Source organism: Schistocerca serialis, chromosome 2 (assembly GCF_023864345.2).
Source record: "Schistocerca serialis cubense isolate TAMUIC-IGC-003099 chromosome 2, iqSchSeri2.2, whole genome shotgun sequence".
NCBI lineage: Eukaryota > Metazoa > Arthropoda > Insecta > Orthoptera > Acrididae > Schistocerca > Schistocerca serialis.
This window is the reverse complement of record NC_064639.1, coordinates 300,133,134-300,158,519: the sequence shown is the minus strand read 5'-3', so window position 1 is coordinate 300,158,519 and position 25,386 is coordinate 300,133,134. Positions and strand designations below refer to the sequence as shown.

The 25,386-nt window shown below is 41.3% G+C and overlaps 1 protein-coding gene across 1 annotated transcript in view; it reads right to left on the bottom strand.

Annotated features, from left to right (window-relative positions):
- LOC126457071 (ubiquinol-cytochrome-c reductase complex assembly factor 1) overlaps positions 1-25,386 on the bottom strand; it is a 153,652-nt gene that overhangs the window by 47,665 nt on the left and 80,601 nt on the right. The window lies entirely within an intron of this gene.

Below are 25,386 nucleotides of genomic sequence, written 5' to 3'. Positions count from 1 at the left end.
ATGTTTATCTTTTAATTAATTTTCAAGACTTTATCCATTTTGTTCAGCAGATGGTCTAAGTCCTTTGCCATCTCAGAATTACAGTATCTGATAATTTTTGAATTTTTTTTTATTTCTTTCTTTCTTATTCTTTTACTTGACTTTTCCTGCAACTTCACTTGTGTATGTGTTCGACACACGTACTGCAAACCGCCCTCCAATGTCCACTTCTTCCTCGCCCCGTCTATGAGCAGAAGATGTGGAGTGTTTATTTACTTCAATCTGTACTTTAAAAGAAATAATATGAACTGACTTTGCAGTACCAAGCTGAGAAAATGTCATTCACGTGTCATCGAAACTGCAACATAGAACTTACGAACTATTCACAGAGAGAACAACGTAAACTGAAGAGCACATCTGGACAGCAGTTGCAATGATGGTAATATCTAGTTAACTAAAGACCTAACCACACTTTTTTTTTTTTAAAATACAATATAGTTGGATATATAAAAAAATCCACCCATCAACAGGTGGCAGTCTTTTCTTCTCATCCAGTCTGATAAGCCTCCACTGAACCACAGCCATGGCTCCAAAAAGTTGCCCATTTCCTTAACCATTATGAATATTTTCTCCTGCCACCGCTTAGTGAGTAGATGTTTTTATTTACCCAATCATACACTGTTTAAAAGATATACGGGAACATGTGTATCAACATCCAGTATATTTATCTTGGTACAGATGGTACCTCTGGCCTTACTGCATGGTTTGAAATCTTCACTTTCAATGTAAGCAACTATTCAATTTCTATAGGCTGCATTAAGCATTACAGTGTCAGGTGACCCCACAGAAGGAAGTGAGTACTGGTGTACTAATGTTTTCTACTGAGGCGCGCAGATGGCATTTGGCATTTGCGGACGAGTATTCAACCAAGCAAGTGCAATGCGACTTCTTAATGCAGTGCAAGTTGCAAGAGCAGTCTGTTTGATCCAAAAAGGATGGACTTTCAGTCATGTTGTTGCAGACGCCAATGCCTCTCCATGTGTCATCCACAGGTTGTGGACATGCTACATGGAGACAGGCCAGTATACAAAGCAAGTAGGAAAAGTTCACCAATGCATTACAACCTCACATGCAGATATGTAGCCGTCTCTGCATTGCAGCATCATATGAATACCATCACAGCACTGCCAGATGATCTGAGAAGGGCCACTGGGACTGCAATTGCTATGTCCAATCAGACTAATGGACAGGTTGCAAGAAAGGCCCTTATGACCCAGATGTCCTGTTCAAGTATCCTGCTTGACATGGCATCTTGCAGCTCGTGTTCACTTACGCCATTTCCATGTCGACTGGCAACATTGTCACTTGTAAAACATGTTATTCACAGATGAGTCCAGATAATCCTCTGACACAAAGGGATAGCCATGTTTAAGTGGGAAGACCTGTGGTGGGCGATACCTGCCAATATTGCCCAGGAAACTGACAGATGTCCAATGTTATGTGATATTGTAAGGATGCTTCAGTGTTACCAGCCATATGGATCATGTAATTATCCATGGTTGCCTTACTGCCAAGCAGCACATTGGGCAGAACCTGTTGGACCATGTGGTGCCTGCTGCAGACAGCAGTGATCCTGAAATCCTTCTACTGCAAGGGCTATGTGGCAGGCGCCAGCATGGATGGCTTGTGAAGACCGGACATTGAAGTAATGAAATCACTGACAGCGAGTCCCAAACTCGTAAATTATGTTGCATATACTTGACATTGTGTTTATGGTTGTCCTGTTCCATCACAGACACTCCAAGAACTCTCATGGGCTCTCATTGAAGAATGGAAACATACAAGGGGTGTTGTGACTTAGCTGCCTCACTCTGGATCTCCCCAACCGTAATAGATACAAAGATGCCGTTTGGACAGTGAATTGCAGGGACAGGGGCTACCTGAATACATCACTTTTCATGTTTGTGCTATTTTTTACTACAGGCATATAAGGCCATCTTAGTTTTTTTTTTTTTTTTAAATGGAACCCTAAGTTAAATTTTAGCATAACATGATGAGCTTAAAAAGATGGTTTCAAATATGTGTACATCATAATATTTAGGCAAATAGTTTTTGAGACACAGGTATGTTCCCATATTGTACTCGTCCGTCGAAGCAGCGTCATCCAATGCGACCTTTCCTGTTGACCACTGAGGAACTTAACAGGGAAGACATTGTTTTCCTGCTTCTCAATAACGCCGCAAGGAGATGCATGAATTAGTTGGAGAGAAGGGTATAAATGTGTTGCTGGGGTAATAAGACATCGCATTTCCGTCACAGTTTCTTGGATCAGACATGTACACCTAAGAAGGAAAGTTAGATATGCTTCTAGTGTATGGGAAAGCAGAAGAAATGCTATTAGAGCAATAAAGTGATATGGAGAGCTGCATCCTGATCGTGAGCATCCTGAGCACCAGCTTCTTTCTCTATTTGCAAGAAAGTACTTGAATCGGGATCATGGAGTGCCATACAGAGGACAAGGCAGAAAACTGCAACTGGCGAGGTACACGAAGAGGGCGTTCTAGAGCTGGCGCCTAACGACCCTACTGTTTCGTCACGACATATTGCCTCGGAATGTGATGTAAGTCAGAGAAGTGTTCTATGCATATTGCACTGGCACAGATTTCACCCATTTCACCTCTCATTACATCAAGCACTCTCTGGTGTGGATTTCGAATGGCGACAGGAATTTTGCCGGTTTGCTCTGCAGTGCCTACAAGATGATCCAAAGTTTTTTCAATGGGTGCTTTTTACTGATGAAGCCACTTTCACCAACCACAGTAATGTGAATTTGCATAATATGCATTAATGGTCGATAGATAACCCTCATTTGCTTCAACAGGTGCAGCATCAGCAACCGTGGAGTGCTAACATGTGGTGCGGCATCATCGGAAATGTCATTGTGGGCCCGTACGTCATTACGGGTATACTAAATGGCAATAGCTATGCACAGTTCCTGCGAAATGTTCCGCCCATTTTGCTGGAAAACGTACCACTAACTACGTGCCAGTGCATGTGGTTCCAACATGATGGCTGTCCTGCTCACTCATCCCATGTGGCTACAGAGCTGTTAAATGAAAAGTTCTTGCATTGTTGCTTAGGATGACGTGCTGAAGTGAAGTGGCCAGCCCGGTCTCCTGATTTGACCCCTCTTGATATTTTTCTGTGGGGAGCAATCAAACAAGGTGTATGCCCAAATACCAACTATGCCAGATGATATGAAGCAACGTATCATCGAAGTGTGCACTGATATCTTACATGACACCCTCGCAGCCGTTCACAAATCATTCAAACGGCAACTACAAATGTGCATTGCAGCACAGGGGTGGCATTTTGAGCACATCCTTCAGTAAAGTTTTGTATCATATACAGTATGTATTTTGCATCTTTGTGTGTATTTGCTTCATACTGTGATCAATAGTAAATATTTTCAAATAAAAACAAATACGTACAAAATAATTGTGACCAATAAGGGCCTCCTCATTTACATTTGTATGTCTATTACTTAAAATGTATTAACATCTTGTAGTATTTTAATACTGTATGTTGTCTACTATTTTGGTAACACAGTTGTCAAATAACTGAATAATATTTGCACATCATCATCATCAGTTAATTTTTGTGCAAAATATCACAGTATGTATTACTATTGTTGGGTAAATGTGCATGCTTGTGTAAGGACGGACTCGTGACATTTACCACGTACTCCACACAACACGAAAGGTCGCACTGGACAACGCCACTTCGAAGGATGAACACAATTCGAGACCATATCTGTTTCTTGAAAACTATTCACCTAAATGTTATGATATACACATATTTGAAACTGTCTTTTTATGCCCATCATGTTACGCTAAAATTTAACACAGGGTACCATTTAAAAATACCAAAGATGCCCTCATATCTCTGTAGTAAAAAATAGTAGAAACACGAAATGTGATGTATTCAAGTAGCCCCTGTCCCTGCAATTCACTGTCCAAACGGTAACTTTGTATCTATTACGGTTGGGGAGATACAAGGGGTGTTATGACTTAGTTGCCTCACCCTGTATACCACAGAGTGACTCCTGTAGACATATACAGAGCACGCCACATAGATGTCAGGGAGTGATAAACTGTTATGGAGGGCATATATATATTACTGAAGCCCTCAGAGTATGTAATAGACTGTCCCTGTGCCTTATTTTTTGTACCTGAAAATCCGTCACACAGGGAATTGCAGTCTCTTGAAGGTGAAGGAAAGGTCAGTTGCAATATGTGACATTCATGGGATGTACACTGTTTCACCTTCTCCTATGCTGTTAAGATGGCATCCTAGATCACATTGGCCAGTGTCTTCATAACATACAGCTGTGTTCCGTTGCATAGTTTCAGTGTATCAAGATTTCACATTAAAGTAATTGGTGCTCCCACTTTGACCAAAATGTGATACAGTAGCAGACTGGCAGGATTTAGAGAGTTCAGGAAGTCCTCTGGGAACTGTATGGCCTCATCGGCATCTACCACATTGTCAACAGATTTGTACTCAGTAAGTGCACCTGGTAACATAGCAAGTACTTCACTGTTTATTACACTGATGTCCTCCACTTATAGACGGAAAAATTGTCTTCTCTCCTAATCAGGGCATAGTGTGAAAGACTACATCTATGAACTCTGCAATGGAAGATACCAAAGTGCAAAAATCGGATGGCAATTGTATACTGCCAGATGAATCTGTGAGTATCCTACTTTCAAATGTTAGCAGCTTTTCAGAGATCAATTGATGATCATTTTCCCAATATTCACTTTATGCAGTTTTTAATTCTTTTTATGTACTGTTCAGTTTCCTCTACGAGCCTATGCAGCCAGCTTTGGCAAAACTTTCTTTATATCGCACTAGTAGCACAGAGAACACAGCCCGTTTTTGCAAAACGGGCCTTTTGTATATGTAGGGGTCTTCCCAAAATTTGCTTATGTTACTTAAGTTTACCAAAGACATTAGAGTATTGCTGGTTTTCTCATAATTTGTTTAGTGTGAGACAGATGACAGAACAAGTACTTTTCTGACTGTGTTATGGTACTGCTGGAATAATTGGTTTGCTTGGTGGTAAATGGCAGGGCATATTACTGTGTCCACCACTGAAGGTAATACTCAACGCAGTGGCTGATAAGAGCTTTTAGCCACCACACTAGGTACCTATCTAGTTTTCGTACGCAGTATAAGACCCTGTTTGTTGACAATAACTTACGCGAGTTGGTTGCCAGGTACTGCCACTTCATGGAAGTTACGTACAGAAGACTAAACTTGTGTTAAATAATGACTATGGAAGCAGATGTGAATATAATAGTCCTGTGAGTGAAACACATGGTGTATGTAAAAAAAAAAACTGCCTGCATGCTGAAAGGAGTGAGGCAAGCAACCATGTAGGGTAAGACTGTCATGCAGGCAAACTTTCTTATGCTGACTAAGCATATTTCAATACTCCACTATATTCCGCAGGAGACAAGAGCAAGCAAGATGCATTCAGTTGGTCATACATTGATATCTTAGCACCAGCTAAGATATCAGTGAGAAGCTAGGCTTCTAAATCAGTGCCTATCAAGCATAAGATAAAACTTCAAGATAGAGCGCACGTACCAGTTTGTGTTACTACATTTAAAAAAAATAACAGATACATCACAGGACTGCTTAGCCCAGATTGCTTGGCACTATCAACAAAATGGGACTGCACTAGAAGAACAAAGAGATGGCTCAAGAGCAGCTCAAACTGACGTGGGTAGGGCCAAACAAGTGAAAGAGCAGATTCCAAAGTATAAATACAGAGAATGTCATAACAAAAGGGAAAATCAGTAGGTCATGTTTGCCCCAACATTAAATGTAAATATAATGTGGGAAAATTTTTGCGAAGAATGAAGACAAGAAAGCAATAAGAACTGTTCTGTGTCAAAATTTAAGACAGTGTTCTATTAGAATTTTAATCTCTGCTTTTGCATACTTCACAGTGGCAGATGTACGACACGCCAGGAGTTTGAATTGAAAGTAAAGGTCGCAGAAATCGAAAAATGCCAGGAAGTGTGTAAAACTAACCTGCACTTGCATGAGACATGTCCAAAAAGTTCCACAGCACCATGCACAAGTACTCTGAAGGCACTGTAAAATTTGCCTTTGCCATGCAACAAAATCAACCTCTGTGGATTCTCACTATTGAAGAAGTGTTTTACACAATAAAGGTATGATTCCATAACTTGACTGTGAGAATACACAAACTAAAACAAGATGATACTGAGAAAATATTACAATTTACTTGATGTGAAACAGAAGCTGGAAGAGGTGCAAATGAAATCACATCAGCACTGCAGTATTTCCTCCTCCATTGTTTGGAAAAGAGGACTAAAGGCATTGGAAAGAGGATAGATAATTGAGCTTTTTGCAGGCATCTGCATCGGCCAGGAGAAGAGCTCTGTTTCATATCGGTGCACACACTGCTGCACAGCGAAAATCTCATTCTGGAAACATCCCCTAGGCTGTGGTTAAGCCATGTCTCCGCAAAATCCTTTCTTTCAGAAGTGTTAGCTCTGCAAGGTTTTTAGAAGAGCTTCTGTGAAGTTTGGAGGGTAAGGAGTGAGATAGTGGCAGAACCGAAGCTGTGAGGACGGGTTGTGAGTCGTGCTTGGGTAGCTCAGTCAGTAGAGCACTTGCCCGCGGGAAAGGCAAAGGTCCTGAGTTCAAGTCTTGGTCTGGCACACAGCTTTAATCTGCTAGGAAGTTTCTGTTCTGTAATGCTCCGTACACTCGCCCATATTATGAACTTACTACTTTCCTTTTTGCAGACATAGTTTCAACCCACCGTATCATATACTTGGTAGAGTTGAGAAGGGATATCAGAAGAAGAAGAAGAAGAAGAAGAAGACAGATTGTACCACCTTGTGAACACAGAAATATTACAGCAAAGTTTGGAAAGGTGCTGGTGTGGGGAGAAGACTAGTTTTCCTTTGAGTTTAAATGGATTTGTCAAGAAATATTGAAATCTACCTCCATTTAAAAACGATGGATGCAAGAGCAATAACTTACAGACAAAGAAATGGTAAGATTCACTGTGCTGTTACAATGATTCATTTCTCTGGACCAGAATTACATAGTTGTGTTTGAGGAAGAATATTCCTTTATTCAAAGCCATGAAACATATAGTGATTATTCTAAAATACAATGTGAGTGTAGAAAAGAAGGATGTAATGAAGCTGATGTGTTTCCTCACCTTTCCTAAAGATGCAAGAAACAATGACATACTCTCTGTAAGTGGTGAGGTGTATGAAGACAGCTCACAGTGAATTTACAAGGATGAAGAGTTCTCTGAAGTTGTGTAGAAGAGAAAAAAATAAATGTTGTTTTAAAGATTTACCATAAAAAACAGGCTTTTAATATTCAGGTATCAGTAATGTAGTCTGAGCATAAAGAGAGTTTTGAAAATGAAACAGTTTCTTTACTCCCAGCAATTAAACTAACAAGAATTTTATACATGTGCAAATATTATCTTAAAACATATTCAAAACTTAATGAAATTTGCAAATTTTAAAAAATTTTGTTTGATTTTTTTATTAATTAAAAAAAAGTATCGCCTGTAAAATTTTATTTCTCGCATAAAGCAGAGTTTTGCAAAAACCGTCCTCAATTGTGCTGTATCATTCCTCAGATGTATTCTCATCTTTTCTTTTTTCAGCATTACTTTTCATGCTAGCCCCCACAAAAAAGAATTTTTCACGTATGTGTTGACTGTGTCAGCAGTTTTAGACTTTATGACAACTGGCGGAGTTTGACAAAAAAATCTCCGCATATGAGTACCACAACTCCTCCCACGATTTGGTTATCTTTCAAAGTGGTGTCCAGTGCCTTGATTGTCTTCTTGTGCACTATAGTGCACTTGTCGCAGACAATTATTTTACATGACTTGAGCATCAACACATGACCACTTGCCTTGCCTACGCTGCAAGAAGATTGTTGTGTCTTGCAATATCAAGTGGCAAATGAAGCACAGTAATGTCACTGAAATGCCTGAGGTAGCAATGGCAAGGCAAACCTCTCTATCAAAGCCCTGATTTCAGCCAGAATTAGATTTACTAGAACTGTTTTTCCCTGTGCCTCAGGCCACATCATGAAAAATCATATTGCCTCATTACTGTGATTCAAAACCCATAACAATTTGACATATTTCTCTCCGGCCCTCACTAAGTTGTGGCTTCTTATTTACTACATACGCATGCAAGTTACTTGCATTTTAGTTCATTTCTCATGCATAATCAGTGTGAAGTACGTGTTGTCAGTCATACACTGGTGCAGGCAGGCCAAATTGCTGTAACTTTTGTTGATCATGGCAACACTTTTGTGCTCAATGATACAGCTACATCTAAATTTACTTCTACACACTGCAAACCATCATGAGGTGCATAGCAGAGGGTATGTCCCATTGTACCAGTTATTAGGGTTTCTTTCCATTCCATTAATGTATGGTCTGCAGGAAGAATGACTGACTGAATGCCTCTCTCTCTCTCTCTCTCTCTCTCTCTCTCTCTCTCTCTCTCTCTCTCTCTCTCTCTGTGTGTGTGTGTGTGTGTGTGTGTGTGTGTAGTAATTATTCTAATCTTATTCTCACGAACCCTATCTGAGTGATACATGGGGGATTGTAGTATATTCCTAGGGTCAACATTTAAATTTGTTTTTGTTAACAGTTTACGTCTATTTACGAGAGTCTTCCAGTTCAGTTCCTTTAGTATCTCTGTGACATTGTCCCCACAGCTTAAACAAGCCTGTGAACATTTGTTCTGCCCTTGTTTGTATACGTACAGTATCTCCTGTTAACCCTATCTGGTATGGGTCTCTCACACCTGAGCAATATTCAAGGACGGGTCACACGAGTAATTTGCAAACAATCTCTTTAGTAGACTGATTGCACTTCCCGGTATTCCAACACTACACTGAAGTCTACCACCTGCTTTACCCATGCTTTACCTACAAGTGGCCCTATGTGATCATTCCATTTCATGTCCCCACAAAGTGCTACACCCAGGGATTTGTATGAGTAGACTAATTACAACAGTGACTCATTGATCTTATAGTCATAGGATACTTTTTTTTTGTTTTTTTGTTTTGTGAATTGCACAATTTTACATTTCTGAACACTGAAAGATGCCAATAAGTACACCACATTGAAATCTTATCAAGAACTGACTGAATATTTATGCAGCTTCTTTTGGATAACACTTGATTATGGCTAACTGCATCATCTGCAAAAAGTCTGATGTTACCGCTAAAATCGTCTGTAAGGTCATAAATAAACAATAAACAGCGAAGGGCCCAAGACATCTCTGGGGCACACCTCAAATAACTTCCACATCTGACAATGACTTCCTGTCCAAGATCTCCTCCCTACCTAAAAGTCCTCAATCCGGTCACAAATTTCACTCGATACCCCTTATGATGGAACCTTTGACAATAAGCGTTTATGTGGTACTGAGTCAAAGGCTTTTCAGAACTCAAGAAGTACTGCATCTACCCGATTGCAATGATCCAAAGCTTTCAGTAGGTCATGTGAGGACAGCGCAAGTTGGTTTCACATGATTGATGTTTTTGGAATGCGTGCTGGTTGGCAATGAGGAGGTCATTCTGTTCACGATAAATCATTACATTTGAGCCCAGAATATGTTCTAAAATTTTACAACAAATTGATATCAAAGATACTTGATGGTAGTTTTGAGTATCACTTCTACTATCCTCCTTGTGGGCAGGTGTGACTTGCGCTTTTTCCGAGAACTGGACACAGGTTTTTGCTCAACTGATCTGTGATAGATTATAATTAGAAGAGGGGCTAACTCTGCCACACATTCAGTATAGGATCTGACAGGGATACCATCAGGACCTGGAGCTTTGTTCAATTTTAACAATTTTAGCTGTTTATCAACACCTCTGACACTAATACTTATTTCATTCACCTTTTCAGTGATACAAAGATTAAATTGATGCAATTCTCCTTTGTAAAGGAACACTTGAAAATGGAGTTACGCACTTCAGCTTTTGCTGTGCTACACTCAATTTCAGTTCCTGTCTGATTTGCTAGAGACTGGACACTAACTTTGGTGCCACTAACAGCCTTTACATAAGATCTTAATTTCTTTTGAGTTCTGTAAAAGATCATTTGACAATATTCTGCTACAGCAATCTTTGAAGGAATCATGCACTGTTCTCTTGACAGCCAAACGGATTTCATTCAGCATCTCTCTATCTACAGCCCTACATTTTGTTTTACACCTATTATGTAGTAATCTCTGTTCATTCAGAAGTTTCTTTACAGCGATTCTATACCATGGAAGTTCCCTCCCTTTATTGACTGTTCTACTGGGTACATACCTATCCAGTGTGTGGTCCACTATTCTTTTAAACTTCAGCCATAGTTCTTTTACATGCTCCTGACCTGAGCTGAAAGTTTCAAATTCCTCACTAAAATATGACACTACTGATTTTCTTTCTACTTTACTGAACATATATATCCTTCTGCTTGTTTTTGTTGTCCTTTGTTCTTTGGTAATCATTGTTACCACAACCTCATAATGGTCATTAATACCAGTTTCAATGTGGACATCCTCAGAGGTGTCTGATCTATTTGTTACCATATATCCAATATGCTTCCATCATGAGTGGGGTTCCTAACTGTCTGTTCTATGTAGTTTTCAGAGAATGTATTTAGTAATGGTTCACAGGATGTCATACAACACCCACCACCAACAAAACTGAAATTCTCCTATAGACTGTTGGATGATTAAGGTCTCCACCGATGATTACAGTATGATTGGGGAACTTACGTGCACGTGAACTAAGACTTTAGAGAAAGTTTTTGGTTAGATCAGTAAATGAGTCTGGTGGGCAACAGAAGCATCCAATTGTTTTATGCCACCCCTAATACTGACTCTTGCCCAAACAATCTCACATACAGCTTCAGTTTCTATCTCCGTGAATTTGAGTTTTATTGTCTACTGTGAAAAATAAACCATCTCTGTTTCCCATCTACCTGTCCTTTCAATATACCGGGTGATCAAAAAGTCAGTATGAATTTGAAGACTTAATAAACCAAGGAATAATGTAGATAGAGAGGTAAAAATTGACACACACACACACACACTCACACTTGGAATGACATGAGGTTTTATTAGAAAAAAAATAAATAAATAAATAAATAAAAAAAATTCACAAAACGTCCAACAGATGGCGCTGGACAGCAAAACGTCAGAGACTGTGCATGACAATCGTGTTACAGAATCGCATCATCCCCAGCCTGGCTGATAAACACCTGCTGGAATGTACGATGTTTATCCAGGATGGCACTCCACCCCATATTGCTGAACAAGTGAAAGATCTCTTGCGCGTCGTTTGGTGATCATCATGTGCTCAGCTGCCACTTTCATGCTTGGCCTCCCAGGTCCCCAGATCTCAGTCCGTGTGATTATTGACTTTGGGGTTACCTGCAGTCGCAAGCGTATCATGATCGACCAACATCTCTAGGAAAGCTGAAAGACAACATCCGACGCCAATGCCTCACCATAACTCCGGACATGCTTTACAGTGCTGTTCACAACATTATTCATCGACTACAGCTATTGTTGAGGAATGACGGTGGACATATTGAGGATTTCCTGTAAAGATCATCATCTTTGCTTTGTCTTACTTTGTTATGCTAATTATTGCTATTCTGATCAGATGAAGCGCCAGACATTTTTTGAACGTTTGTATTTTTTTGGTTCTAATAAAACCTCATGTCATTCCAAGCATGTGTGTCAATTTGTACCTCTCTATCTACATTCTTCCATGATTTATTCAGATTTCAAATTTATGCTTACTTTTTTATCACCCGGTACACTTAAATTTTGCACACAAATCTCATTGCAATGAATTTCGGGTTTCAACCAGCTTCACCGTTTTTCACGAGTGCTTCAAATCTGGTACTTTGTTGAGAATGCTTCGGCAGTTTACGTTTAGGATTTTAATACTCTAACCAGTAGGTGGCATTCGTTTCGATCTTATACTGATACTTCTGAGTTTCTGACAGCTGTCATCATCTGGATAGGATGGAGAGTTGCCTAATCTGAAAAACCCTAGTGAAACCTGAGTAGCGGCCCCTGATGTGTAGTGCACACCTGACCCGTTTAGGAGGACCCTACCATTCTCAGTCCTATGGGCAAGTCCAGGAAGTCCCTACCCAGCTCATCACAGAACCTTCTAAACCCCTGATTCAGTCTTTCCACTTGACTCAGAATCAATAGGCCACAATGAGTTATGGTACAATGTTGCAAATTGCGATCTTCGTTGAAGCTCCATGCGCAAGACTGGTCTTCTCAACTTTCTCTGGCAGTCACTGTAATGACTCAACTGTGATCTCAAAGCCCAGATGACAGGCAGGTGTCATTTGTTCCAACGTGTGCCACAATCTGCAGCTGGTTGCACCCTGTTCCCTGAATGGCTGGTGGAATAGCCTCTTCAACATGCTGAATGAGGCCCCTAGGCATATACACTGACTGCACCTGGTGTCTTTTCATGTCCCTTGCTGCCATTTCCCTGTGAAGTACCATCATTCGCCATACTTTTCAACTGCCTATGATTACTATACCCCTACCCTATAGTGTTTACCACCTCCTGACACTGGACGAGACAGGTTTCCCCAAAACAGGTCAAATGAGTCCCACTGGCTCAGTTTCAGTGAAAGAGAGCACCTCAAACTTGTCGTTTAGGGGATCGGTACAACACCCTGAGTCCTCCCTGGTCCCCGTCCACCCTGTACAGGACACTTACATCTACTATTAACATGCCACTTGCACTCAAGTGGATGGGTATTGACAAATCCTGCACATTCTGCAGAGGAGTTGCCAATCATTTGACAGTAGTCAGGGCAATTTCCTTCTGCTTGTAAATGTCAACCAATTCCTCCCGTGTTCGAGAACAGCATTCAGTGTAGGGCTGCATTTTAGCTTGTGCAATGTATTACAAAACGGTGAAAAAATACCTTTAAATTAAGCCCACTTATAATCTGTTGAGCTAAAAAGTTGCTAATTCCCTATAAGAACTGAAGCAAATACACAAAATTAGATTTATATTATGGAACACAAAAACCTGTGGTACAAATTATTAAACGTTTTGAGGTTAATTGTAGTTGTTTGAAAACTCGGATACAGAGTTATTTATGATAGATGATATATGGGGCTCCTTTGCTTTAAGGGAAAACTAGATGTAACTCAATATGCTAGTTAGAATATCTGCTACAGTAACTAAATCACAAACACCAATTTACTACAAACTGCTCATGAATTATGTGAAGGACAATGATAGCTTCAGAAATTTCTCTAAAAACACAAGTTTATTCGCACTGGTATGCACTGAAATTCAGGGGTTAGAAATGCGAACCACAAACACTGATCTGCTACAAAATAAATCATGTAACCCAGGCACTCATACCAATAACTTACGAAAATATAGTTTTGTAAATGTCCAAAAATTCTCAACAATAACCTATTTCTCACGTAATTGTACAATGAAATTTTAGAACAACTGTTTTGAACAAGGACAGGCCTACTGTTGTCAATTTTTGAAGAACACAATTAAGTTTAAGACAATGACTGAAAATAACAGTAAGAGTTATTGCAGCACTCATGGGTGTTAGAAATATCACAAAACAAATGGATATTGGTGTCATCAATGAAAGATTATGCAGAAGCAATATGACAGGTAAAATAAGTGAATCTAGAACTTCAAATTGGCACACAGCTGTTGTACACACAGTCTCTCACAACTAAAAATTCCAAAGTCTGCTATTATGTATAAATAAACATGCATAATACACAGACTTTTCATTGCAGCGTGAGTTTATCTGGGTGAAAATTGCTTACATGCACAGCATCAACAAAGCACATCTTCTGCCTGTTGCAGCTAACAATGTCATTGAAAATATGCAGACCAAACGTAATATTCAATGTCAGATTCTTCCTCCAGACTGTGCAAGTATGTTACACTCAGTGCCACCTCATATTTTTCCACAGGAAGTCTGGCTCAGATGGACTGCATGTCATCAGCATCATAGCAAAAAGGTTCCTCATTTGTTGAGGATGTGAATCGATTTGACATCTCACAATGTCTCTAAAGGACACCTAATGAAATCTTTTATTGTTGGACACCACTCCATCTCATCTAGGAAATAATTCCATGGTTTCTTCCATCCATTACTATAAGCCTGAGTCAGACCACTGAGCAAGAAATTACTGAAATCTTTAAACATTATCAGAAACTGCTCCTTACTGACACTGTCTGCTCACAAATGCAGGGCATACAAAATGTGAAAAATCAACATAAAGCACATTGCATATTAGTCAGCAGAACTTCAAGTTAAGTAGAAGAAAATACCCTTAAAATCATTGTGTAATTAACTGCTGAATCCTTGCAGGACACAAAAGAAGTAGATAACCTTCTTTCAAATTTAGCAAAAAGTATTCCCAAACTTGGAAGGTGCTACTCAGAAAGATGTCAGTTCTTGCAGGCAGATGACAATTTGTGCTTAACAATAAGCTGGCACAGAGGGCTAGCACAGTTGTTTACAGTGAATCAGCATCTGATAAAAGTGCTGCAAAGCAGCTTGTTTCATCAATGAAGGTTTTGAAGCTTTTGCAAAACAATCTTGACATTCATGGAGTGGCAGCCTTCAGTCTCCTTGATGCTTGGGTACTAAAAAGACTACCTGTCTCTCCAGAGACTTATCCTCCAAGCGACAAAAATTCACCACTTTTTTTTTTAACTCACCATGTAGAAAACATACAAAATAATCTGAGGAAAGAATCAATTTTAGCTCTAAACAGCTGCAACTAGTTACTTAACCCTTTTAGTGCCAAATACGATCTGACCGTGATCCAGATTTTCGGCGAAAAATTGCAGTAACGATCTTATCGTGATGCCTTTCTCATTCGCTAGGATATACTAACAACTTTGCCTTCAAGCGCGGAAAAAATGAATGAGAAAGGCATCACGATCAGATCGTTACTGGCATTTTTTGCCGAAAATCTGGATCACGATCAGATCGTGTTTGGCACTAAAAGGGTTAATGAAGTCTTTGCAGCCGTTTGGATCTGTAATTGAGTACTATACAATCATGGCATTAAACAGTGTAGAATGGATAAATTTAATTAAGCAGAACTAATGCTATTTTATATGATTTTGGAATCTTCCACTATGAAAACCACAAATTTGGACTACACCCCAACTCCATAGTCCAATTGTTAAGTACTTAATGAAACTTCCTAGCAGATTAAAGCTGTTTGCCGGACTAGGACTTGAACCCAGAATCTTGCCTTTTGTGGGCATCTGAGATATACACATACGATTCATGACCTGCATACACAGTTTTATTTTCTTTACCTTCTAAACATGACAGATGTTTTCCTGCACACCTTGTGTGGCTAGTACTTCTGAAGAAAGTATATTGGAGCATATTGCTTGTGAAGGGAAAGCTTTCTGTCGGATAGTTTCATAATGGTGATGTTATCAGTGAACTATGTAATGTTAGTGGAAAAGGGATTGGGTTGGTAAATGTGGCACCTTGCTGCTGTCTACTGCTGACAGTATATTATAAACTCATGTAATTGTGTCTTAGTCATGTGGTGGTGAATTAATGAACGAGCAGAAAGTAAGTTATTTGTCTGACGGTTACTTGTGTTACTCACAGACTGCATACTTCTTTTCTAGCCAGGAATTGCTGGTACTTGTAGAGTAGGCTGCACTGAGTGAAGTCACTCCCAACACATCCACTGTATATCTTCCACGATGGCTGTGAATATGATGGAATGAGATGGATCACGTTCAAGTCTAGAACAGTAATCTGCTGTAATGCATTGCTTGATTTATGATGAAATGTCTGAAGTTCTGTAACACTAGGTGATCTCCTGTTGCAGAGGGAGGCAATTTAAGTGCCTAGGCCTCTTCAGATTTTTCGGAGAGCTTAGACTGATATGATGCCTCTGAAACCTCTCATGCTGTGAAAAGTATTCCAGTCAGTGATAGTGGAAACAATGAAATCAACAATGTCGAACACATACTGACAGCATATTACACTCGGAAAAGGCTCTTCAGAGTGGTAAACAGCTGACAGCTCCAACTGTTGGGCATTTTTACATAACTGCTCATTTAAAAAGTGCAAATAAGTACTCACTTTAAAAATTAAAAAAACTCTACTACACAAACACGAGCTCTGTGAACTCATTTTGTCTGCTCATATAATAGAAATGGACTGGAAATGCTGGGGAGGTATAGTCTGCCTGTAAACTGAAAGTGAGCATCATTCATAGTGGGGGAAGTTGCCTTCTCCGGAAGAACAGCTACTATACAAGATGATTAAAGAACGAATTTCCCCTCTAGCAGTGCAGACCAGTGTGTAGAGACTTACTTAGATACTGTCCATATCCATTACTTGTGTTAGTGTTATTAGTAACTGTTGTGACTCGCCGATCATTCAAAGCGCCGCTGCGCAATTACGCGCGTCCTCTACGTGCGGCGCTGTCTGCCAGCCACGCAGCAGCTGCGCCACCTAAGCGGCCAGCCAAGCAGTGGCCGCTAGACTGGTACTCAGTGCTCATTCGAATGCTAACGTGTACACATGTCTTGCTTGTCAACTTACTCTGTGACTTATACGTGCTGTGTCGTTCTGAAATATATGTGATAAACTTGACGTTATAACAATTGGCGACGAGGTAGTGGATTTTTCCTTTTCACCGGTGACCCACAGGGTTCCATCGCTACTGTCGAGCAACTGCTGCAAAATCTCCTTGAACAGCAAACGCTTCTAACAGCGGCGATTCGCGATTTCGTCGCGGCGTCAAATGCGGGGCGTTTCTCGTCATTGGCTATACCTCCTTTTCCTCCTTACACGAGACGGCGGAAGACTGGTCTGATTATGAAAAACTTCTTCGACAGCACTTCTTGGCATTTCATGTCATGGACGAACAACCATGTAAGTCTCTGTTCCTTTCCTGGATTTCACCGCAAATGTATCGGTTGTTGTCGCAATTGGATCCTTTGAAGGATCCTGCGTCTTTGTCCTTTGCTGAAATGTGCTCACATCTGTCTGTCTATTTTCAAAAGCAAACGCATGTGGTAGCCTCTCGTGTTGCCTTTTATCATTGTCAAAAACAGCCACATCAATCCTATCGCGCTTGGGCTGCTGAACTTCACGGCCTCAGTCGAAAGTGTCAATTTGTTACTGATGTTCACTAAGAATCCTATGCCGATTTCATGGTACGGGATGCTATTATCCGGTCGGCACCCGACAAAGAAGTTCGGCAACGTGTCCTTCAGTTGGCGAATCCGACTCTAGATGAAGCTCTCTCCATTGTGCAGTCTTTTGAAATTTCTCGCGCCCTGGGGTGCAAATAGAGGCGTGGGGTGATGTCGGGGAAATACAACCTCTGTGCGCTGTTGACGACGCGTGCGGCGCGTTCCCGCCGGCCGATGTGGCCGCAGTGCGTTCCCACGCGCAGCCTCGGCCTAGCCGTAAACAACCCGCTAAGAAACTGCAGCAAAACCCCCGGCAACTTCCTTCACGTTCGCAGTGTTTTACGAAACATTCACACGAGGATTGTCCCCAACGTTGGGCTGTGTGTCACAATTGCAAAAAGAAAGGTCATGTGACTTCCGTTTGCAAATCCGACCGCATCCATGATGTTCATGAACATGATGCTGATTCTGATTCTGTGTTGTCTGTCAATTGCACTTCTTCCCTTTCAGGGAAGCTATTCCTCACTGTCCAAATTCTTGGTCGAGATGTTCGCATGCAAGTGGATACCGGTTCTGCTGCCACTATAATTAATTCTCAGACGAATCTTCAGTTGGGTTCTCCAGTCCTGTCACCTGTCACTCAGCAATTACGGACGTACAATAAACAGAAGATTTCTCTCTTGGGACAGTTTAATGCTGAGGTATCTTACAAATCCATTGTTCGCACTGTTCCCATATTTGTGGTCAACCAGAGCAACACAGAAAATCTTTTTGGTTTCGATGCCTTTTGCGTTTTTGGGTTCTCCATAGATGACTCTGTCAATATTGTCTCTGATGCTGTTCCTTATGCTCAACTGGATTCCTTGTCAACTACATTTTCGTCCCTTTTTTCTCCTGGGTTAGGCCGTGCAAACAACTTTGAAGCTCATATCACACTCAAACCCACTGCTCGGCCCAAGTTTTTTCAGGCTCGGCCCAGTCCTGTGGCCCTTCGTGATCGGGCGAAACGGGAGTTGGATCGTCTCACTACTTCAGGGGTCTTGCTTCCTGTCACTTCCAGTGAGTGGTCCTCTCCTGTCATTGTCATTGCTAAGCCAAATGGTGATATTCGTCTCTGTGGTGATTTCAAAGCCACTGTAAGTGCTCAATGCCTCATCAACACTTGCCCTATGCCCCGTCCTGAAGAACTGTTCACTAAACTTGCTGGAGGCCAGTATTTTTCTAAAATTGATCTATCAGAAGCTTATCATCAACTTCCTCTCGACGCTGCTTCCCGGCAGTTTCTGGTCCTTAACACGCCTTTCGGCCTCTATCAATACCAACGATTGCCATTCGGGATTGCCAGCGCCCCTGCTTTCTTTCAGTGATTTTTGGAACAATTATTGCTCACCGTCCCTGGGTGTATAAATTACCAGGACGACATTGTTGTCACTGGCTCCACCACTGACGAACATCTTCAAAATCTCCGCACACTTTTTCATGTCTTACAGACTGCCGGTCTTAAGTGTAATCTTCAGAAATCACAATTTTTTCAGGCATCTATCACGTACTTGGGGTTTCAACTCTCTCAGGATGGTATTCGTCCGCTTCAGCAAACTGTCGCTGCGATCGATGCCCTTCCTCGCCCTACATCTGTTAAGGAACTGCAGGCCATCTTGGGGAAAATAGCATACTATCACAAATTTTTACCATCTGCGGCTTCGGTGGCTCAGCCATTGCATTGCCTGTTGCATAAAAACGTGCCTTTTCACTGGTCCGCGTCATGCGAAGCGGCTTTCCAGAAATTGAAGACTCTGCTGAAACAGGCCCCGTGCCTGGCTACTTATCGACCTGGCCAACATCTTGTTCTTGCCACAGACGCCTCTCAATACGGGGTCGGTGCAGTCCTTGCGCACAGTTTTTCTGACGGTTCGGAACAACCCATTGCTTATGCCTCCAAAACTCTCACGGATGTCCAACAAAAGTATTCTCAAATTGAGAAAGAAGCTTTTGCCATTATTTATGCTCTTCATAAGTTTGGTGTTTTTCTCTGACTCAAAATTTCATCTTGTTACAGATCACAAACCACTTGTTTCCTTGTTTCATCCATCAAAGTCACTTCCCGACAAGGCTGCACACCGCCTCCAGCGTTGGGCTCTTTACTTGTCTCGTTTCAATTATGAGATTCATTTCTGGCCAACAGCTCAACATGCAAATGCTGATTCTCTGTCTCGCCTTCCCATGGGTCCTGATCCGGCATTTGATAGGGACGAACTTTTGTGTTTCCACCTGGATGTTGCCGAGCAGCGGGTTGTGGACGGGTACCCCATCACTGGGGACAGGCTGGCGGCTGCTACAGGTTCTGACCCTACCCTATCCCGGGTTTTACGCTGTATTCAGAAGGGTTGGCCAGATCGCCCGTCCGCTAAGACTTCTGATCCGTTGCGGAACTACCACGCTTTGCGCTACTGCCTCATGGCTACGGATGGTGTTGTTCTCCTCTCCACTGACAATGCTTCGCCGCGTGTTGTGGTACCTGCGTCTTTGCGTGCTTCGGTCTTGCGTCCCCTTCACCAAGGGCACTGGGGTGTGTCTCGCACAAAATCTCTGGCGCACCGTCATGTGTACTGGCCTGGCATCGACTCTGAAATAGCAAACATGGTCGCTGCCTGCGGCCCTTGTGCGTCACAGGCCGCTGCCCCGAAGTCATCTTTGTCACCGTGGCCTTAGCCTGAGTAGCCCTGGGAGCGCATTCATGCTGACTTTGCAGGATCCTTTTTAGGTACTTATTGGCTCCTCGTAATTGACGCCTACTCTAACTTTCCTTTCATTGTCCGTTGCACGTCGCCTACCACCGCGGCAACCACCAGTGCTCTCACCCGCATTTTTTCTTTGGAAGGCCTCCCCTCTACTCTTGTTACTGATAATGATCCGCAATTTCCCTCTTCCGAATTTGCGGATTTTTGTGCTCGTCACGGCGTTATGCATGTCACGGCCCCGCCATTCCATCCACAATCCGACGGTGAGGCTGAACGACTGGTCCGCACATTTAAGGCTCAGATGCGGAAACTTCTGACTTCTTCTGCTGCTGATGATGCGCTTCTCCAGTTTCTGGCGTCTTACCGTTTCACCACCATGGGCGACCACAGCCTGGCTGAGCTCTTACATGGCCGACAGCCCCGCACGCTACTTCATCTTCTGCGGCCTTCCACCTCATGGCCGCGGGTGCCTTCACTTGGCCGGTTCACCGCCGACGACCTCATCTGGGTACGGGGATATGGCAGGCGGCCAAAATGGAGCCTGGGCCACATCTTAAGACACCGTGGCAGACGTCTGTATGAAATCCAGACGGACACGGGTGTTGCAGTGCGTCATTCGGACCAGCTTCGGCCTCGTGTGCCAGCAACGCCTGTTCCAAATGTCCCTACACCACCTTTGGTTCTACCTGACGCTCGGGATCTTGGCATCTCTCAATACTCACAACGCAGCCCTCTCACCGTCATCGCGATGCCAGCACAAGAACGGACACCATCAGGAGACGTGCCCATGCAGGAACCGAATGACCATCCTCTGTCAGAGCAAATCTACTCGCCTCCTCCTCCAACGGACGCCGACACATCGCCCATGTCTCCTGTCACATCAACTGGACTTGCCGCAATGGGCAGATTGGTGCATGGGGGCCCAGCCGACTCGACCCCTACGTCTCCTGTCATCTCGACCCGTTATCATCGGGGACACTTCCGTCCGTACGGGAAGCCTCCTCCTCGAGACTTTACGGCGAGTCAAACAACGCCCATGGACGTTGGCCATCTCCAGGACACCTCCATCAAGACCGGTGCAACAATTTCAAAAAGGGGGAAAAGTGTTGTGACTCGCCGATCATTCAAAGTGCCGCCGCGCAATTACGCACGTCCTCTACGTGCGGCGCTGTCTGTCAGCCATGCAGCAGCTACGCCACCTAAGCGGCCAGCTGAGCAGCGGCCACTAGACTGGTACTCAGTGCTCATTCGAATGCTAACGTGTACACATGTCTTGCTTGTCAACTTACTCTGTGACTTATGTGTGTTGTGCCATTCTGAAATATATGTGTTAAACTTGACGTTATAACAGTAACTCATATCTGCACCCCATGTAGCATTAACATATCTTGTGCAAAATAAACATTCCGCAGGTAAATCTGCACACTACGTCACCAGTGATTCACAAAGTGTGCTGTGGAGGATCCACGTTACTTTGTGAATCATCCCGTAGTTGCTTCTTGTGGAGTAATAGGGTAGATAGAGTGGGGAATCAACTGCTCAACCTGAGGTTCACAAATCTATAAATGATGGAAATGCATTACCACAAACCGGCAGCCTACTTTCCCCCATGCTTCTACATCAGACATTGCTTTGATGAACATTAAACTGTATCAGGTTCATTGGGGACATGTGTGAATATTTACACAAAATTTCATATTATTACACTCTTGGAACACCATTTATCCCTTGATGTGGCTCTACTGTAAATATACGCAGTACACATATTTAATATTAGTTTTTAACCCACTTAATTTGAAGATAGATATTCACAATGAAATTTTCACTCTGCAGTGGAGTATGCGCCAATACGAAACTTCCTGGCAGATTAAAACTGTGTGCCGGACCGAGACTCGAACTCGGGACCTTTGCCTTTCGCGGGCATGTGCACTACCATCTGAGCTACCCAAGCACGGCTCACACCCTCACAGCTTTACTTCTGCCAGTACCTCGTCTCCTACCTTCCGAACTTTACACGAGCTCTCCTGCGAAAGATAGATATTACTTTTATACCGCCAGAACGATATTTTTCATAACCTGTGATTTTCCCATCCCCTGCAACACAGAGTCCACTAGTCCTATAGAAAAAGTGTATAGGACAATTTTTGTAGAAAATTTAATGTAGTTTAATTTTGTATTGGGAAACATTTTCACTATAAGCCACAGGTTTTGAGAAAAACTAAAAGAAAGTGACCTTTGAACACCCCCACATCTTAATGCTCACACCCAATTGGTCAAGATATTTAGTATGTTGTTCACAACAATCCCTAACAGCACTGTGCAAAAATTTGCGACTAAGCAATTTTCTTCCTCCAATTTTCTTTCGTTGAATGGAGTACAAGAGGCTTCGCATTGTTATTATTATTTCTTTACTTTCTCAGACGTTAAGTCTGGTTAAAAATGGGACGTGACGCGGACCTTGATCAAGCGTCACTTCCTTTTAACTGTACGGTATATGTTATATTGCATTTAGGAACTTTCGGGTAATTGAACATGTATCAATAATTACGGATTTCTGTAATTGTATATATAAGTTTGGATGTAGCTGTATTGTATTGATGTAATGGTGGATATTGTGTGGTATGACTCCTGTAGTTGATAGTATGATTGGTATGATGTCAACTTTATTCTGATGCCACATGTCCTTGACTTCCTCAGCCAGTTGGATGTATTTTTCAATTTTTTCTCCTGTTTTCTTTTGTATATTTGTTGTATTGGGTATGGATATTTCGATTAGTTGTGTTAATTTCTTCTTTTTGTTGGTGAGTATGATGTCAGGTTTGTTATGTGGTGTTGTTTTATCTGTTGTAATGGTTCTGTTCCAGTATAATTTGTATTCATCATTCTCCAGTACATTTTGGGGTGCATACTTGTATGTGGGAACGTGTTGTTTTATAAGTTTATGTTGTAAGGCAAGCTGTTGATGTATTATTTTTGCTACATTGTCATGTCTTCTGGGGTATTCTGTATTTGCTAGTATTGTACATCCACTTGTGATGTGATCTACTGTTTCTATTTGTTGTTTGCAAAGTCTGCATTTATCTGTTGTGGTATTGGGATCTTTAATAATATGCTTGCTGTAATATCTGGTGTTTATTGTTTGATCCTGTATTGCAATCATGAATCCTTCCGTCTCACTGTATATATTGCCTTTTCTTAGCCATGTGTTGGATGCATCTTGATCGATGTGTGGCTGTGTTACGGGTGCTTGCCATGCAGTGTTTTCATTTTCCAATTTGCTTTCTTCGTATCTGCTGATGTTACATGATCTAAAGGGTTGTAAAGGTGGTTATGAAATTGCAGTGGTGTAGCCGATGTATTTATATGAGTGATTGCTTTGTGTATTTTGCTAGTTTCTGCTCGTTCTAGAAAGAATTTTCTTAAATTGTCTACCTGTCCATAATGTAGGTTTTTTATGTCGATGAATCCCCTTCCTCCTTCCTTTCTGCTTAATGTGAATCTTTCTGTTGCTGAATGTATGTGATATATTCTATATTTGTGGCATTGTGAACGTGTAAGTGTATTGAGTGCTTCTAGGTCTGTGTTACTCCATTTCACTACTCCAAATGAGTAGGTCAATATTGGTATAGCGTAAGTATTTATAGCTTTTGTCTTGTTTCTTGCTGTCAATTCTGTTTTCAGTATTTTTGTTAGCCTTTGTCTATATTTTTCTTTTAGTTCTTCTTTAATATTTGTATTATCTATTCCTATTTTTTGTCTGTATCCTAGATATTTATAGGCATCTGTTTTTTCCATCGCTTCTATGGAGTCACTGTGGTTATTCAATATGTAATCTTCTTGTTTAGTGTGTTTTCCCTTGACTATGCTATTTTTCTTACATTTGTCTGTTCCAAAAGCCATATTTATATCATTGCTGAATACTTCTGTTATCTTTAGTAATTGGTTGAGTTGTCGATTGGTTGCTGCCAGTAGTTTTAGATCATCCATGTATAGCAAATGTGTGATTTTGTGTGGGTATGTTCCAGTAATATTATATCCATAATTTGTATTATTTAGCATGTTGGATAGTGGGTTCAGAGCAAGACAGAACCAGAAAGGACTTAATGAGTCTCCTTGGTATATTCCACGCTTAATCTGTATTGGCTGTGATGTGATGTTATCTGAATTTGTTTGAATATTAAGTGTGGTTTTCCAGTTTTTCATTACTATGTTTAGAAACTGTATCAATTTAGGATCTACTTTGTATATTTCCAATATCTGTAGTAACCATGAGTGGGGTACACTATCAAAGGCTTTTTGGTAATCAATGTATGCGTAGTGTAGCGACCTTTGTTTAGTTTTAGCTTGATATGTCACCTCTGTATCTATTATCAGTTGCTCTTTACATCCTCGTGCTCCTTTGCAGCAGCCGTTTTGTTCTTCATTTATAATTTTGTTCTGTGTTGTATGTGTCATTAATTTCTGTGTAATGACTGAAGTTAATATTTTGTAGATTGTTGGTAGGCATGTTATGGGGCGATATTTAGCTGGGTTTGCTGTGTCTGCTTGATCTTTAGGTTTCAGATAGGTTATTCCATGTGCAAGTGTATCAGGGAATGTGTATGGGTCTGCAATGTAACTGTTAAATAATTTAGTTAGATGTGAATGTGTTGAGGTGAACTTCTTTAGCCAGTAATTTGCTATTTTATCATTTCCAGGGGCTTTCCAATTGTGTGTAGAATTAATTGCTCGGGTGACTTCATGTTGCAAAATTATCACTTCAGGCATTTGTGGTATCATCTTGTATGTGTCTGTTTCTGCTTGTATCCACTGTGCATGCCTGTTATGTTGTACCAGGTTTGACCATATGTTGCTCCAGAAGTGTTCCATGTCTGTTATGTTTGGTGGATTGTCTATTTTAATGTGTGCGTTATCTATTGTTTGGTAAAATCTCTTTTGGTTTGTGTTGAATGTTTGGTTTTGTTACCTTCTATTTTCACTTTTTTTGTATCTTCTAAGTCGTTTGGCCAATGCTTGTAATTTCTGCTTCTTTTCATCTAATTGCTCTATTGCTTCTTGTTGTGAGATTTTACCTAACCTTTTTCGTTTTTTGTCTGATATTTCATTTCTTATAAATTGTGTTAGCTGTCCGATGTCTTTTCTCAGTTTTTCTATTCTGATCTGTAGCCTGTGTTGCCATGCTGGTTTTGTGGGTTTCTTCTGTGTATTGGTTTGTTCTGATCTCTTCCTAGTGTGTATATTTAGTGTAGTGAGTGCTCCTATATAAACCAGTAGTTGTAACTCTTCCATAGTTGTATTTTCATTTATTTTGTTGTGTATGATTGTGTTGATAGTTTTTATTGTTGTTTCGACTTGTGGGTTA